The 15144-nt window shown below is 35.6% G+C and overlaps 1 protein-coding gene across 9 annotated transcripts in view; it reads left to right on the top strand.

The window, feature by feature from the left end:
• The window catches only part of Mef2a (myocyte enhancer factor 2A), a 117750-nt gene that overhangs the window by 34284 nt on the left and 68322 nt on the right, over positions 1-15144 (top strand). The gene's annotated exons all lie outside the window — the stretch shown is intronic.

Genomic DNA, 15144 nt, shown 5'->3' on the forward strand with positions numbered 1-15144 from the left:
ATAGAAAGAGTGGAAAGATTATTAAGAGCCAGAGAACCAGGAAGTTTGCTGTTAAGATTGTGTTCTGTAGATATGATAGGAAAGCTATACTCATGAGATCTCAATAATATGGTTGCTTATACAAGACCTGAACAGTTGATATGTCAACATAAATGGGGGAAATTGTATGATGCCCCACCTCTATATGAAGAAGAATTAAAAACTGCCCAGAGAGTGAGGATTATTCTTCCCCAGAGATGAACCCCTTATGTGGTTATCAATCCCAAGTAGTCATCCCTAAAAAATATACATACAAACAATACTAAATGGACTCATCAGGTTACATTATTTTTTGCATACATGTATGTAGCAATAATAATTAAGGAATAAGAGGCCATGGATTTGACAGGAATTGGGGGGGATGAGAATGGTTGAAGGGAGGAGAGGGAGAGAGAAATGGTGTAATTGTATTTACAAAGTTTTCTGAGGTATAATATAGTTACCCCATTTCCCGTTTCCTTTCCTCCCTCCCACAACTTTGCTCTTATTCAAATTCATGATCTCTTTTTCTTTAATTGTGTGTGTGTGTATTCCTAAATATTTAAATACAATCTGTTCAGTCTTTATAATGTTACTTGTATGTATGTTTTCAGGGCTGACCATTTGGAATCAAATAATCAAATGGTGTACTCTTTACTTGGGAAGATGATTTCTCACGTGCAAACATTCCTTAGTTGCCTGTCGTTTTTTGTTTAGGGTCGAGGCTTAGTGAACTTTTTTCCCCATGTCATCATGTCTATTGTTGTCCTTGTTCAACTTATGTTTAGGTAGCCATGGTGGTGAAACTTCATAGGTGTAGCTTCTTGACCTTTCTAGGAGCCAGCAAATTTCCTGTTCCTCTGGCTCTTATACTCTTTCTGCCTCCTCTTTTACTCAGCAGGAGTTATGCTGAGAAACTTCCTTATTGAGGGTTGAGGTACACTTATCTGTGGGTATGATAAATATTTAGAATGTAGCTAGGGATTATTGGCTTTAGTAAAGTGGTGGTTTTAGGTTCTCCTTCAAGATGCATGACTTCATTAACCCTGGATAGTAGTTGGCTAGGTTTCTAGAAGCAGGCATGATTTCCTTGTTGTGTGCCACTACTGCACTGCACCCTTAGGGTTATCATGCCATGCTGGTTGTTGTGGTTCATAGGCATCATAGCTAGGTAAGCCTATTGGTTTCTTCTCTTCTTTGGAAGCTTGAATGTTGTTTTCAGTTCAGATCCAGCTTGGGTTCTATGTACAAGGTATATGGTATCTTCAGCATCATGGATTAATCTTCTACTTCTCAGGGAAAACCAAGGACAATAGCAATAGCTTATAACTTTTTGGGAGTCTGTTGCACAGTCCTGACTAATGACTCAGAAGAGGGCTCTTCATGCCTGATATTGAACTTTTTGTTAGTCTATGGCTCTTGTGGGGAAGTGTTGTCAGTACAGATGGGGAAATTTCATTTAAAATATGTGAATGAATATTTATTATCTACTTTATATATATTGTAAGTTGTTTTAGGTAGATAGCTTATAGCATGCATGATTCCTTATGACAGTAAAGATATCTTTACTGTTATTTTATTTTCTTCCTTCTCTCTTTCCCTTTTCCCCACCCCCATATCTAAATAGAAACCCATGTTCCTCCATTTACCACTTCAGATTACTTGTACCTGGTATTCCCCTCATTCTTGCCCTCCTCACCCTCATTGGTCCATTTTTACTTTTCTGACTTATGCAGTTACTCTATACTTTGTAGTCACATCTGGATATTTGAAAATTTGGAATTAGGAGCCTCAAGATGAAAGACAATGTGATATTGGTCTTAATGTGTCTGCATTACTTCCCTCAATATGTCTTTTCTAGTTCCAGCCATTTACCTTCAAAGTTCATCATTTCATTTTTCTTTACTGCTGAATAGTATTCAGTAGTGTATATATGTATCACATATTCACTGTCCATTTGTCAGTTGTTTCATTTCCTAGCTATTGTGAATAGAACAGCATTGAATGTGGCTGAGCAATTATCTGTGGAATAGAAACTCAAGTCCTTTGGGCATATGCCAAGAAATGGTATGGATGAGTTATATGATAGTATTATTTTTCACTTTCTGAGAATTCTCTACACTGGTTTTCAAAGCAGCTGCAATAGTGTCCAATCTCCTCTCACATATGTTGTGATTGTTTTGTTGATTTTTGCCATTCTGATTGAGGTATGATGAAATGTCAAAGTTGTTTTGATTGACATTTACTGTAGCAAGTGTTTTTGGACCACCAGCCCCTAATAATAACACAGAGACATTAATTATGAAGGCTCAGTCTATAGCTTAGGCTTGTTTCTAACTGGCTCTTATAACTTAAATTAACCCATTTCTACTCATCTGTGTGCTGCCACATGACTCATGGCTTTTACCACTCCTTTTGCTTGTATTGCTTCCTCTGTGTCCAGCTGGTAGTCCCACTTTTTTCCTTTTCTGAGCCTCTCTGTCCTCAGAAGTCACACCTAACCTCTTCCTGTGTAGCTATTGGACATTCAGCTCTCACTCTCTTTTTTTTTTTTTTTTTTGGTTTTTCAAGACAGGGTTTCTCTGTATTGTTTTGGAGGCTCTCCTAGAACTCGCTCTGTAGACCAGGATGGCCTCGAACTCACACAGATCTGCCTGCCTCTGCCTCCCGAGTGCTGGGATTAAAGGTGTGCGCCACCAACGCCCGGCCATTCAGCTCTTTTTAAAACCAGTCATAATGGCATATATTCACACAATGTAAAGGAATATTCTGTAACAATTTATCTAATTGCCAGGGACAATGAACTCTCTGCTTAAATCCAAGGCCCATTTTTTAATTTTTTGACTCTTTTTGGGGGGTTCTTTATATATTCTGGATGTTAATCCTGTCAGATGTATAACTAGCCAATATTTATTCCATCCTGAGGCCTTCCTTCTCACTTAATTATTTTTTTAGCTATCCATAAGATTTTGAGTTTTATGATGTCCTGTATGTCAGTTGTTGGGTTAATTCTTGGGAATTCAGTAGAGTCTTTTGACACACCTCTGTCCTGTAGGACACTGCCATAGTTTTCTTCTAGCAGTTTCAGAGTTTTAGGTTTCATATTTAGTTCTTTGATCCATTTGAATTAGTTTTTGTGTAAGGTGAAAAACATGGGTCTAATTTCATTCTTCTATATGTATATATTCAGTTTTCCCAGTACCATTTATTAAAGATGCTTTCTTTTTTTTTCCAGTATGTATTATTTTTGGCTCTTTGTTGAATATTCAAGTGGCTGAGGTTATGTATGCTCATATTTCAGTCTTCTGTTTTGTTCCACTGGTCTACATGTCTTTTTTTTTGTGTGTGTGCCAGTGCCATATTGTTTTTATTACTGTGGCTCTGTAATATCATCTTCAGATCTGGAATGATAGTCCCTCCAGTACTTTTCTTTTTGTTCAGGGTTGTTTTGTCTGTCTGGGGCCTTTTATGGTTCTGTATGACTCTTGGGATAGTTTTTTTTTTTATTATTTCTGTGAAGAATGAGATGGAGAGTTTGATTGTGAGCATTGAATTTGTAAGTAGCTTTTGGTAGAATGGACATTTTCACAATATTAACTCTACTAATCCATGAGCATGGGATATCTTTCCATTTTCTAGTGTCTTTCTCTATCTCTTCAGAGGTTTAAAATTTTCATTGTAAAAGTCAGTCACTTCCTTGGTTAGGTTTATTCTTTTTGTTTATTTGTTTTTCAAGACAGGGTTTCTCTAGGTTTATTGTTAGATATTTTATTTTCATTGAGGCTTTTGTTCATGGGAGTGTGCCTATATGTTTCTATATTTTTGTTGGTGGTGTATAGAAAACCTATTGATTTGTGAAGTTGGTTGTTTATCCTTCTGCAGTGCAGAATTTGTTTGTTTTTAGAAGTTCTCTGGTAGAATTTTAGGAAACTAATGTATAGTATCATGTCATCTGCAAATAAGGATAGGTTGACTTTTTCATATAACCCTTCTCTCTCACATTCCTGATTGCAGTGATATTGCTTCAAGTTTTTCTTCCGTTTAGAATGATCTGGGGCTTAGCTTTCTCACATACAACATTTATTATTGAGGCATATTCCCTCTAGTCCTGTTCTTTTCCAAACCTTTATCATGAAGGCTTGTTGGATTTGTCAAAGGTCTTTCAGCACTATAGGCAAGATCATGTGATTTTTGTCTTTAAGTCCATTTATGCGGTTTATTATAGTCATTGACCTGTGTGTTTTTACCCATTCCTGTAAATCTGGTATAAAGTCAGCTAGATCATGACAGATGATCTTTTTACTGTTATATCTGTATTATTGAGCATTTTAAAATTCATGTTCATTGGGAACATTGGCCTGTATGGCTTTGTTGTTGTAATTTTACATGATTTTTGTATTAAAGTGATACTGACTTCATAGAAGGAATCTAGCAGTATTCCTGTTTTCTTTTTTTTTTTTTTTTTTTTTTTTTTTGACTAGGTTAAGATGGATTGGTTGTAGATATTTCTTTTTGAAGTCTGGTAGAATTTTGCTGTGAATATCTGGTTCTGTTACTTTTTAGGTATAAGGCTTTTTATTACTATTTCAGTCTTCTCACTTGCTATGGGTCTCTTTAGGTTGCTGTTGATGATATTTTTTTCTTTGTTTAATTTTGGTGGTTTAGCTGACTCTAGAAATTCATCCATTTCTTTTAGGTTTTTCAACTTAATGGGATGAAGGTTTTTAAATTACTCCCTACAATATTCTGAATTTCTTTGATGTCTATTGTAATGCTTCCCTGTTTATTTCTGATTTTGTTAATTTGGATCTTCTTTCTTTTGGTGAGTTGGGCCAATGGTCTGTCTGTTGTTTATCTCCTTAAAGAACCAGCTCTTAGATTCATTGATTTCTGTGTGTAGTTTTGTTTGTTCCTATTTCATTAATTTCTACTGTGATTTTTAGTAGCTTCTGCAGTCTACTGCATTTGGATTTGATGTGTTTCTTGTTTTTCCAAAATTTTGAGATGTGCTTCATTAAGTCATTTATTTGTGCTGTTCCCAGTATTTTAGTTTAGGCATTTAGAGCTATAAATTACCCTCATAGGACTGCTTTCACTGTGTCCTAGAGGTTTTGTTGTGTGGTATTTTCATTTAGTTCCAGGTAATTTTTATTTCTGATTTCACCCATTTGTTATTCTATAATGAGTTGTTTAATCTCCATGAGTTTGTGTTTTTACTAGAGATTTATTTGTTGTGAATTTTAAATTTTATTGTATTATGGTCAGATAGGATGCATGAAGTTATTGTGTATTTCTGAATTTGTAAAGATTTGTGTTCTAGGATGAGGTCTGTTGTAGAGAAACTTTCATGTGCTGTTGTGTTGAATTTATATTCTTTGGTGTTTTAGTAAAATATTGTATAGATAACTTTTAACTATTTGGTGTATAATGTCATTTAGTTCTGATGTCTCTATTTTTTTCCAGAAGACCCATTTGTTGGAGAAAATGGGGTATTTAATTCTCGTACTATTTATTAATGGGTTGATGTTAATTTGTGCATTTAATTCCAGTAGTGAATTTTAAATGAAATTGGGAACCCCTGAGAGTGAGAGTGAGTGAGTGTGTGTGTGTGTGTGTGTGTGTGTGTGTGTGTGTGTGTGTGTGCTAGTAACTGTTGGTTAACTGTTCCCTTGATTAGAATGAGTGCCATTGTTTGCCACTTCTGAGTAATTGTAGTGTGAAGTTTATTTTATCAGATATTAGGATAGTGGCACTTGCTTCCTGGTTCCATTTAATTGTAGTACTTTTGTTCATCCTTTTAAGGCCATGTCTATTTTTAAAACTAAGATTTTTCTTTTTTTTTTTTTTTTTTTTGGTTTTTCAAGGCGCTTCTCTGTATAATAGCTCAGACTGTATTATATGTTTGGGGCTAGTAGGATCTGGGTTTCTCATTCAAGGTATGATATGCTGTCTCAGTCAGATAATGCATTGAAATTGTAAACATGTTATGGAGAAATAGAACCCAGAAATTGCACAAGGTGCTAAAGTAGAAGCAATATTTTGATAATGTTTAAAGTTCAGTCTTAAATATACTTTTGCTATCAGAATCCTTTTCTTTCTAAATTTTGAAAGCAGCTATAGTTTTGTTTGTAGTAATTTTTTTTCTCTCATCGCAGTAATCATATTAAGTGCAAACTCTGAAAAAACTTCCCCCAAGTTACTAATTTCAGTTTTCTGACTTAGGTCATTTTATGTTTTATCCACAGAATTTTAAAAGCAAAGCTAGAATTTTATTTTCTACAAACAAACATATGTGATGAACATATACTTTCCATTGTTCAGCCCTTTTAATGGCTGTAATAGTTCATTATATGGAGAGGCCATCCCTGTGTGCTCTGTCCCTACTTTCCCCCATCTCCATTGTTTTGATTATATTGGGATAAACATCCATATACATGTATCTCTTGCCACTTTTTTTTCCTGGTTGTTATTTCCATATAACAAGTCTTGAAAGTAGACTTAAAATGAATTTTTCAAAGTAAGTTGAGAGTCCATTTCTTACTGACATGTTAGGGTGTTAAGTGGCAAACTTCATGTCTGCAGCATAGTTTGGAGTTGTTATTATGTACAGATATGTTTGTTCTTGGGGTTGTACTTTATTTTCTTTCCTAGTTACATTTTGTTTCATCAGTATGCCCATATTCTAGAGACTCCCAAATGTGTAATTTTTAGCTTTGCAGAATGAGTCTTAGATTGAGTTTCCCATTGATGTTTCTACCTGTCTATAGCCACCTCAAGTTTAATATGTTCAAAATGAAATCCTTAAGTTTGTTTGAAGTAGTGAATTATTAAAGATTTGCTCCTGGCCGGGCGGTGGTGGCGCACGCCTTTAATCCCAGCACTCGGGAGGCAGAGGCAGGTGGATCTCTGTGAGTTTGAGGCCAGGCTGGATCGACAGCCTCGAAAACAATACAGAGAAACCCTGTCTTGTAAAATAAAAAAAAAAATTACTCCTGTTAAAAGGATTCAGTTATTGTTTATATGTAATTGTTTATTCCAGAGTTTGTTTAATAGCTTTTGAAACACTTGTTTATGTGATTAACTAGAATCACAAAAGTAGAGACTTGATTAGCTCAATAATTAATACTTATAATAGCCAAGTTTAATAATAAGATTTTACTTTGTTGTTAAAGTCTTTGCACTTAAAATACTTATTTTTTAAATTTTGAATTAGATTTGTTCTTTTTATGTTATGTATGAAACTAGATTTATTCTTTTTATGTTTTGCCTGCCTGAATGTGTGTACAGCACATTCCTGCTTGGTGCTTGTGAAGGTTAGAAAAGGGCACCATTAACCTTCTGCCTGTGTATGTGACTCTCCTCCTATGTCTATCTTTCCTATGTCTAATTTAGTTTCCTCAGCACCAAGTTACTGTTTTATAATGTGATAGGATGCTTTTTCCCCAAAAGTTTTAAAGGGCAAATAGTTTGTGTGTGTGTCTCTGTGTGTGCTTGCGTACCATATTTTATTTGTCCACTCAAACACTTATGACCATTGGGTTTTTTCTCCATTTTTAAAATTATTTCTTCATTTATTTGAGTGAGTCAGAGAAGGAGGAAGCAGGGGAGGGGAGAGGGGAAGACAGACAGACAATGGGTTTGCACATGCACACTGAGTGCATGAAAGTCTGAAGACATTGGCAGTCATTTCTTACCTTCTACCATGTGTGTGCCAGGGACTCAACACAGATCTTTGGGCTTGGTGGCAAGCACCTTTATTCACTGAATCATCTCACTGGCCCTCTTTTTCTTTAGACTGTTATAAATAACACCCCCATGAACATTGGCGTACATATCTCAGTCTATACCATAAACTCTTTAGTTTACATATCTAGAAGGGAAAGTGTTGGATCAAGTGGTAGTTCTTTTTTAAAGCATCTGTCCTTTTTTTTTTTTTTAAACCACAGCAGCTGCTGGATTTTGTGTTCCCATAAATCATACAAAAGTTTCAGCTATATAGACATGTTAACATCTCCTTTTAATACTCTAAAAAGTAATCGTGATTTTGGGTTGGCAAGATGAATAAAAGTACTTTCTACCAAGCCTAATCTAATGGCTTGGGTTTCATCCCTGGCACATGGTGGATCTTCACACTTAATGTATGTCAGACACATGTATCCTCCTCCCCAACAATAAAATGTAAGTAGTCACCTGAATGTGTGCAGACAGGGTTTCTGTCATGGTTTTAATTTGCATTTGCGTAGTAATTAGTGATGTTGAGCCCCTTGTTTATGTTTTTTGAACATTTATCTATCCTTTGAGAAATACTTGTCTGTGGTTCTTCCTGCCCCTTTCTTTTGAAACAAGATGGCCTGGAATTCATTATGTATCTAAAACTATCCTTCACTTTGCTTTGTCCATAGTTGGTTCACTCCTTTTATTTTGTGAGTTTCAGGGTTGAATTCAGATCATTAGAGAGGTTGCAAGTGTCTTTACTATCTTGCCTGTCTTATCTTTTGTCCATTTTTAAGTTGAATCTTTTTGCTTTTGGATTTTAGGAATTCTTTATATATATTGGATATTGGTCCCATGTTATATATGTAGTTATTTTCTTCCTTTGGGTTGCTCTCTTATTCTCCTGCTAGTAGTGTCCATTGAAATGTATTTAATTATTTTGTATATATGTATATGATGTGTATGTTTGTGTGTCACATGTGTCTGTGGGTGCACCTGTGTAGTGCATATGGAGGTCTGAGGTGGTTTGACGTCTAGTGTCTTGTTTGGTCACTCTCTCTTTTGAGGCAGGATATGTTGTTCACTGACTCTAGGCGGGTGTCATGTCCACCTGGCTTTGGGTAGGTTTTGAGTATACAAACTCTTGTTGTTGTGTTTTTGTGGCAAGTGCTTTACTCATTGAGCAATTTTCCTAGCTTCCATGTTTTTAATATCAATTAACTATATTTGTTCTTTAATCTGTTGTGGTTTTGGTGTTGTGACTAAGAAGTCACTGTCAGATCCCCTTTCTTGAAGCATTTTCTGTTTTCTTCTAAGAGTTTAGATTTCAAGTTCAGATTCATTTTGAGTTGATGTTTGTATGTGGCATTAGGTAAGCACACAACTATATTCTTTGTGGGCATCTCATTTCTCCATTTGTCTGAAACACTGTTCTTCGCTGTTAAATGCTTGGTGTTTTTATTAAAAATCATGTTTATTTTTATTTCTGGGTCCTTCTGTCCTAGTCCATTAGTCTTTGTGTCTTCCTCTGTACTTATGCAGCATTATTTCAATTTGTGACTTTAGTAAATTTTGAAATAATAAAAAGTGAGTCTTCTAGTTTTAGTCTTCTTCAAGACTGTTTGGATTCCTTTCAGATTCAGTGTAAATGCAGAGTGACTTTCAAATGCTACAAAATATGAGGATTTTAATATAATTGCATTGTATTTGTAGATCGCTTTGCATATTATTGCCATCTTAATATGTAAAGTTTTATAATCCATTGTAATATTTGTGACCAGTGTCTTAAACTTTTTAGCATGTTAGTCTTTTATTTCCTTGATTAATGTACTTTATTTCACCTTAAGTGTGTAGAACTGCAACAGATTTTGGTATGTTGGTATTATATACTGATACGTTTCTTGAAAAAGATTTTATAGCTCTTATTTTTAAAGTATGGGTCTTTTAGGAGTTTGATCCTTGTGCGCGCGCGCGCGCGTGCGCACACACACACACACACACACACACACACACACACACACACACACACACAGGTTTTGAGGTTAAAGTTTTGTTCTTTACCTGGCATGTAATCACTTGACACGTTTTGTATGTGATTATAAAGAAAGTATTTTCTGCAGTTGTATATACAATGTTCTTGTCACTGAAGTTGTTGACCTGGTTATGTCTCATTCATTTTGAACTGCCTGTTCCATGAGTTGCTAAGAATGCTTTGCTAAAATCCTCTGCTAAAATCAACATACTACAACTGGTTGCAGACAGGCCTTTGAGGGTTGACTTTGTCATACTTCTGTTTCTTACCTAGTTTTTTGGACAAAGTCCATTTGTATATAAGTAAAATTCAGTACAGTTGTAAAACTGTGTGAGAAAATATATCCTCAGTGTAATTGGTAGAATATTGGACTCTTAATGTAGACATTTTAAAGTCCCTATACTGGGTAGTAAAAGAGAATGTGGCTCTGACATCAGCAGGAAGGCATATTAAAAGTTTTTGAGCCATCACCTGCCATGTACATTTGTCTTCAGCGTGTCTGATAATTTTTCTTAAACTTATGCAATGTATAAAAATGTCGAAAAGTGCTTGGTTCTCAACGGGGAAAATGCCAGGGAGAAAGCTACTGCCCCTTAAATTGTGTAGTAAACATTTTATATACTAACCAGTTTAACTTACTTCTATGAATGGGCATTTTCATTATTCCAGTTAAATTTTTTTTATAAAAGAGGAATGATTGGAGAGCATGACTTAATGTACAGCATAGTAAATAAGCTCTTGGTTATAGTTTTGCATAGAATATCTAATTTTTTTGTTTTTGTTTTTTCTGTCTTTTGAGATAGAGTTTTTCTGTGTAGCCTTGGCTGCTCTGGAGTTAGCTTTGTAGGCCAGGAGGGCCTGGAACTCAGACATCTGCCTGCCTTTGCCTCTCCGGTGCTGGGAGTAAAGGCGTGTGGCACCACTAGCTGACAGAAGATCTGATTTTTAATAAAAATTCATGGTTATATGTGATATTATGTATTATATCTTACTGTAAAATGAACTTCAAAAAAAAATGGGACTGGAGAGATAGCTTGGAGGTTAAAAACCCTAGGTGCTCTTGAAGAGAACTAAGGTTTGAGTCCCAAGACTAACATGATGGATGACAGCTGTTTGTGACTCCAGCTCTTGGGAATCCAATGCCCTCTTCTGGTATCTGTGGGCACCATACTCACAGCTGATATGCAGACACACATGCTGGGAGGACATTCATTATACATAAAATCAAAGCTATTTATTTATTTAGTGATGGTGGTAGTGGTATGTATGTGTCTGTGAGTGTACATGTGCCATGGTGCACTTATGGAGGTCATGGAACAGATCAAACTTAGGTAGACAGGCTTACACACAGGCACCTTTACCCACTGAGCCATTTCACTGGCCTGAATAGAGCTTTTTTGTAAATTGTCCAATGTTTTCATCCCTGTGTTTGTGTCTGTCCTGCCTTGAAGTTCGTCATGATAAACTATGGCATAAAACTTTTCCTTTGGTTTGTGTTTTACACAGTGTGTATTTCTCTCTGCTTGTGCTTTCATGTTAAATTACCACCTCTATAATCCTCATAAAATGAGGTTTGTTTTTAAATGGAGTTCTGTTATCTTTTTTATTTAGATGTTTAATTTAGTTATGTTTAATGTAAATACCCATATACTTGGATTACATGTGTCACTCCCTGTTTGCTTTCCATTTATATCCTCTTCTTTGCCTTTTTTTGATTCATTAATCCATTTCCCCTTCTTGTAGCATTTTAACCTACACATACTTTTCATTGTTCTTTCAGCGGTTTACCCTAGAGATTGTGACATATACCCTTGACTTACTAAAGTCTCAAGTAGAGCATTCAGTTTGCTCATCAATAAAATATTTTAACTCCATTTGCTACCCTCCTTAAAAATACTATTATTTTGTGTCTTCTAATATTTTAATTTCTCAAAGTATTACTGTTAACATTTTAGTTAGTATTTATGTAGAATTGCTTATGCATTCTGTTTCTTGTACTAAATTTTTTGTACCTATTCAAATCATATCTGCTATCCATTTTTCCTCTATTTGAAGAGGTCCTGACTTTCAGTATAATCTGAAAGATGCTTTGTCTTATTCACCTAAAAATGCTGATGTTTTGACCCCTTTTTTATATTTTTTTATTTTTTATTTTTTTGGTTTTTCGAGACAGGGTTTCTCTGTATTGTTTTCGAGGCTGTCGGTCCAGCCTGGCCTCGAACTCACAGAGATCCGCCTGCCTCTGCCTCCCGAGTGCTGGGATTAAAGGCATGCGCCACCAATGCCCAGCTGACCCCTTTTTTTTTTCCAAGGCACACTTTTCTGAGACACAGAATTCTAGCTTGTTATTCTCTATCATACTTTGCTGCACTTTGCAACACATCAGCTAACTACATAAATGGCTGTTTTGGAAATGTTTTCAAAAAGTGTTTTCCCTTTAAGTTCTTTCTTTGAGGGTCTTCCTCCTATGCACTTCAGGGTGTTTATTATTGAAGTATTTGGTCAGGATTTGTAGAATTTTGTGGCTTGATATCATGGTAGTTTGGAAAGTTCTTAGCTACCATGTTTTCAAATAATTTCTCACTGTTTTTCCTTCCATTTCTCTAGCTCTATCACTGTGTGTTTCTGAATCCTTTTTTAATTTTCTCTTGATTTTTCATACCCTTTTCTGTTTCTCATGCTCATGTATTTTTTATTATTATTATTTCATTCAGTCTAGGTGCTTTCTTCTTGCTGTGCTTTGGTTTGTTGATTTTATATTTTTTCAATTGTATCTAGTCTGTTATTAAACCATTTCATAAGTTTTTTTCCTTCAAAATTGTTTCTTTTAATTCTTCCATTTTTTAAAAAACAATTTATGTGCCATGTGATTTCTGGGAATTGAACCTGGGTCCTCTGGAAGAGCAGTGAGTGCTCTTAATCTCTGAGCCATCTCTCCAGCCCTATTCTTCCATTTCTAATTCATTTAAAAGTAATTCTTTGAACAAATTTTGTTGATCTAATATAGATAGGTAAGTTTCAATTTCTATTTTCAAATTGTTTTTGTGAATACGATGGTAATGTTATGTTGGAGCTAAGGTTTACTTTTAGTACTGAATGGTAGCTATACTAATAGCTTTCACTAGTCCAGGTTACCTTACTCTCATCCGGGGTTGAAATGACTATAGCTGTCCTCCCCATGTGAGATGTTCTGTTTCTCAAGTATCTGAGTGTCTGTGGGATAGATAGGCTGTTGGAATCTTTCCAGGTGCCTGGTGTGCTTACTCGGGCTAATTCTCCTGGGCAGGCCTGGAATCTAATTTCTACACTTCCAATTGTAGATGTGTTAGAAACTTTGTTGGTTTTCTCAGTCTCTTGGTCAATAGTTATAGACTCCACCTCCCCTAACAACAACAGAATTCCAGAGACTTGTTTATTCTAGATCTCAGACCTGCAAATTATCATGTGTTGAAAGTTACACATTGTCTTAAAATACTTTTAGTTTTAATTTTTTTAGTTGTTCCAAGAGGAAGGTTGACTTTGAGTGTCCTGTTTGGCAACTGTGAAACAAAAATACTTAGATACATAGTAGAATTCATAATTGTTCCAACTATAGAGAGAGTATATATGTATATTTTGAGGCACTAGAAGACCTTGCGTACTTCAACAGTCACATCTCTTCAGTGTGTATTAATATTTATCTTGCCAGCACAGTACACAGTTTTTAATGATAGGAATTGGAGTGTGATCTGTTAGGAAACATGATTTGGAATAAGTTAAGTTCCATTATTGTCCTAGTTTGCTTTCTGTTGCTATGAATAACACCACAACCAAAAGCAACTTGGAGAATAGAGATTTTATTTCAGCTTACAGTTTACATTTCATTATCCAAGGAAGCCAGGGTAGAGACATGGAGGTAAGAACTGAATGAAGCAGAGATCAGTGAGGGAGGCTGCTATTGACTTGCTTCCCTGGCTTGCCCAGTCAGTTTTTTTACAGCCTCGGCCTGCCTACCCAGGCATGGGTAGGGTCATCCTGCATAATTAGCATTAGGAAAATGTTCCATTGACATGCCCACTAGCTAATCTGATGAAGACAATTCCTCAGTTGAGGTTCCTGTTTCATAAGTGACAAAAAGTAACCAGCACAGTTGCTGATAGTGCAAATCTACCTGGCTCCTGCATCTTTGAGTTCCTAAACCTTTTCTTATTGCAACGTATCTGCATATAATGTTGTCTTATATGTATATCTTCATATTCAGGTGAACATTTTCTGATCTGCAAATCCAAGGCATTTTCAGTTTTGAATGGTACAGATTCACTCGTGTAATGGTGTGATGTCTTTTCTCCCTTGTGGACTCGGGACTTTGTGAGATGAAGAGCCATGTATTATTGACATCCCCACACACACCCTTTTCTCTGTCTCTTCTTGCCTCTCTTGCTTCATTTTGTCCCACCCTTCCCCCTCACTCTTGTTTTCATTTTCCCGTTTTTGCTGTACTTGGGATTGAACCTAGGGTCTCCAGCATGCTAGACAAGTGTTGTGCCTTAGAGCCCTAGCTCTATTGAGCATTTTATCATTATACTTGATTTGATGTTTGGGAGTAAGAAGGGATACATTGATACTAGGAAGTGAAGAGCCCCTTGCCTTCAAGTAGATTTGCATTTAACCAGACCCTGAATTTGCATGATAAAGTTGAAAATTTGGTCTGGATATCAAATAACAGAAGATGAGGTATTCGTTTAATGGCCAGAGAAATAGTATTTTACTTAAATGTAAAATAATACAAAGTTTATATAGTAGTATCTTTTTTTGGCTGTAGGGTAAATTGATTTAGAATTTACAAGGGCAAATGGGAACCCCTCACTTAGTTATCTTTTGCATAAAGGTCATCAGGAACAATAAAGAATATTGTGTGTTGCTGATAATAGAACGTTCTGGAGTCTGACTTCAGAAGTGTTGTCTCAATGTTTGCCCCTTTACTGGGTGGCATTTGCTACGGCACTTAAATTTTTCTGTGTCTCAGCATCCCTAGTCTCTGTATTTATAAAATAGAGATAATAAAGTCTAAAGAGATTCTACATAAAAATGAATGGAGATTCTTTCCATACTTAGAAAAGTGCCTGGCATATAGAAAAATCTTAGTAATATTGGCTATTGTTGTTGCTGTTGTTATTGTTATGTACATTATGAAAATCTCCCAACTGTAACTTCATTTGCTTAGAGATAAAGATACAAAGAGATCCAGGTGAATTTTTAGGGGTAAAGTCAAAGACTTCAACCTGCTTTTATTCTATTTCTGTAAGTAGAAATCCAGCCTAAGAATGCTTAGACTATGTCAACATAAAAACATACTTAAAATTTATGTAGCATTTAATGATTTACAAGTTGTACAGAATTGA

The sequence above is a fragment of the Mesocricetus auratus genome, unplaced genomic scaffold (genome assembly GCF_017639785.1).
Source record: "Mesocricetus auratus isolate SY011 unplaced genomic scaffold, BCM_Maur_2.0 Super-Scaffold_4256, whole genome shotgun sequence".
Taxonomy (NCBI): domain Eukaryota; kingdom Metazoa; phylum Chordata; class Mammalia; order Rodentia; family Cricetidae; genus Mesocricetus; species Mesocricetus auratus.